The sequence below is a fragment of the Populus euphratica genome, unplaced genomic scaffold (genome assembly GCF_000495115.2).
Source record: "Populus euphratica unplaced genomic scaffold, PopEup_1.0 scaffold1293.1, whole genome shotgun sequence".
NCBI classification, from domain to species: Eukaryota; Viridiplantae; Streptophyta; class Magnoliopsida; order Malpighiales; family Salicaceae; genus Populus; species Populus euphratica.
The window spans coordinates 51,805-54,745 of NW_011501136.1; the positions used below are offsets into that span (position 1 = coordinate 51,805).

At 34.8% G+C, this 2,941-nt stretch overlaps 1 long non-coding RNA gene across 1 annotated transcript in view; it reads right to left on the reverse strand.

Moving 5' to 3' along the window:
• Positions 1-2,712, reverse strand: part of LOC105117294 (uncharacterized) — a 17,469-nt gene extending 14,757 nt beyond the window's left edge. Inside the window, exons 1-2 of the long non-coding RNA XR_840714.1 lie at positions 2,700-2,712; positions 1,147-1,149 (exon numbers count right to left, since the gene is read on the reverse strand). This is a non-coding gene — a long non-coding RNA (uncharacterized LOC105117294). The remainder of the gene's footprint in view (positions 1-1,146; positions 1,150-2,699) is intronic.
• Between the last annotated feature and the right edge of the window lie 229 nt (positions 2,713-2,941).

Here is a 2,941-nt window from a genome sequence, read left to right on the forward strand (position 1 = left end):
TTTTTCTTTTTTTTTTATTTTATTCCTACACGTGCATGAGAGTGTGGTCACGTACATCAAGTGGTAGACTTTGTAGGGTATCCTCATCATTTTCAGAAAATATGGCCGAAGAAGATAATCAATCACTTCATAATGAGAATAATGAGAATAACCGTGCTAGAACACTTAGAGACCACATGAATCCCACAAGAACAAGTGCACCATCATGCATAGTTTTTCCTCCTGATGCATCTCATTTTAATTTTAAACCAGGTATTATTCAACTTTTACCTTCTTTTCATGGTTTAGAATTGGAAAATCCATACTTGCATTTAAGGGAATTTGAGGAGGTCTGCAACACATATAATAATTTAAATTGTAGCATGAACACCATCAGATTAAAGCTTTTTCCTTTTTCATTAAAAGATAAAGCTAAAACATGGCTACAAAATTTAAGACCAGGATCCATTCGTGCTTGGGATGAAATGCAACAACAATTTTTAAAGAAGTTTTTCCCATCTCATAGAACAAACTCTTTCAAGAGACAAATCACCACTTTCACTCAAAAACCAGGAGAAACATTTTACCAATGTTGGGATAGGTATCGAGACTTGCTTAGTACTTGCCCTCATCATGGTTTTGAAACGTGGAGATTAGTTTCATATTTCTATGAAGGGTTAACACCTAGAGATATGCAAATGGTTGAATTGATGTGCAATGGAACTTTTGAAGATAAAGATTCTGATGAAGCAATAGACTACTTAGACATGTTAGCTGAAAATGCTCAAAATTGGGACACCGTGGGTACTTATGAGGTACCGAGTAAAACTCAACCTCATACATCTAGTGGAGGTATGTACAACCTCAGGGAAGATCATGACCTTCAAGTCAAGTTTGCATCTTTAGTTAGAAAAGTCGAGGCACTAGAATTGAAAAAGAGTGATCAATTAAAATATGTTGAAAACATTATGTGTCAAATATGTGAAACAAATGAACACTCAACCAATAACTGTCCAACCTTGCCTTCTTTTAAGGAATGTCTCCATAAACAAGCTCATGTTTTAAACAGTTTCCAAAGGGCCAACCACAACCTATACTCACAAACATACAACCCTGGTTGGAGAAATCACCTAAATTTTAGTTGAAAGAGTGAGAACAATAATGCACAAACTTCACAACCACCATTTCAAGCACACTATAGTTTCCAAAATTCTCATGGATATGTACCTCCTTATGGTCCACCTCCTAGAAGAAATCTTGAGGAAACATTGCATGCATTCATTGAAAAGCAAGAGACAATCAATACTTAACTTGCTCAAAACATGATAGATTTTAAAGATACTCTTGCAAAATTAACATCTGCTCTCAGTTTTCAAGAGAAAGGTAAGTTTTCATCTCAACCGCAACAAAATCCTAAAGGGTAATACAATGCAAATGCAAGTAGTTCCGGAAGCCACCATATGAATCAAGTCAAATCAGTCACTACTCTTCGCAATGGTAAGGTTATTGAAAAACCCACTCTTGAACCTTATGAGAAAGATGATGAGTCAATCTCTGAGGGTAAGGAAGGGATTGAATCTGAAAATTGTGAAGAAACGACTAATTCCCCGCCAGCACTTCCATTTCCTCATTGCTTTATTGGAGAACATAAAATTGAAAGAGCTTTACTTGATCTTGGAGCTAGTGTGAATTTACTTTCATATTCAATTTTTCAAAGTCTCAATCTAGGTGAGTTAAAACCAACTTCTGTAACTCTTTTATTTGCCGATAGATCTATAAAAGTGCCTAGAGGAATAGTTGAAGATGTGTTAGTACAAGTTGATAAATTCATTTATCCTGTAGATTTTATTGTCATGGACACACAACCTGTTAAAGTATGTAATTCATTTCCTGTTATTTTAGGATGTCCATTTCTTGCAACTTCTAACGCATTGATTAATTGTAGGAATGGACTGATGAAGCAATCATTTGGAAATATGACATTGGAGATGAATATTTTCAACATTTGCAAGCAACCTAGAGATGATAATGATTTACAGGAAGTGGACTTTACTGAAAAATTAATTCATGATCAATTTCCAACCATTTCTAGTGAAATTGAGATTGATGAATTTGATGATTTGCAAATGATTTATTTTCAGGAAGAATCAAAGACAAGTAATTGGAGGCCACAAATTGAGGAATTGCCACCACGATCAATTAAGTCCATACCTTCAAGTGTTCAACCACCAAAACCTGATTTGAAGTCGTTGCCAAGAGTCTGGTCACGTACATCAAGTGGTAGACTTTGTAGGGTATCCTCATTATTTTTAGAAAATATAGTCGAAGAAGATAATCACTTCATTATGAGAATAATGAGAATAACCGTGCTAGAACACTTAGAGACTACATGAACCCACAAGAACAAGTGCACCATCATGCATAGTTTTTCCTCCCGATGCATCTTATTTTAATTTTAAACTAGGTATTATTCAACTTTTACCTTCTTTTCATGGCTTAGAATTGGAAAATCCATACTTGCATTTAAGGGAATTTGAGGAGGTGTGCAACACATATAATAATTTAAATTGTAGCATGAACACCATCAGATTAAAGCTTTTTCCTTTTTCATTAAAAGATAAAGCTAAAACATGGCTATAAAATTTAGGACCAGGATCCATTTGTGCTTGAGATGAAATGTAACAACAGTTTTTGAAGAAGTTTTTCCCATCTCACAGAACAAACTCTTTCAAAAGACAAATCACCACTTTCACTAAAAAACCAGGAGAAACATTTTACCAATGTTGGGATAGGTATCAAGACTTCCTTAGTACTTGTCCTCATCATGGTTTTGAAACATGGAGATTGGTTTCATATTTCTATGAAGGGTTAACACCTAGAGATAGGCAAATGGTTGAATTGATGTGCAATGGAACTTTTGAAGATAAAGATTCTGATGAAGCAATGGACTACTTAGACTTGT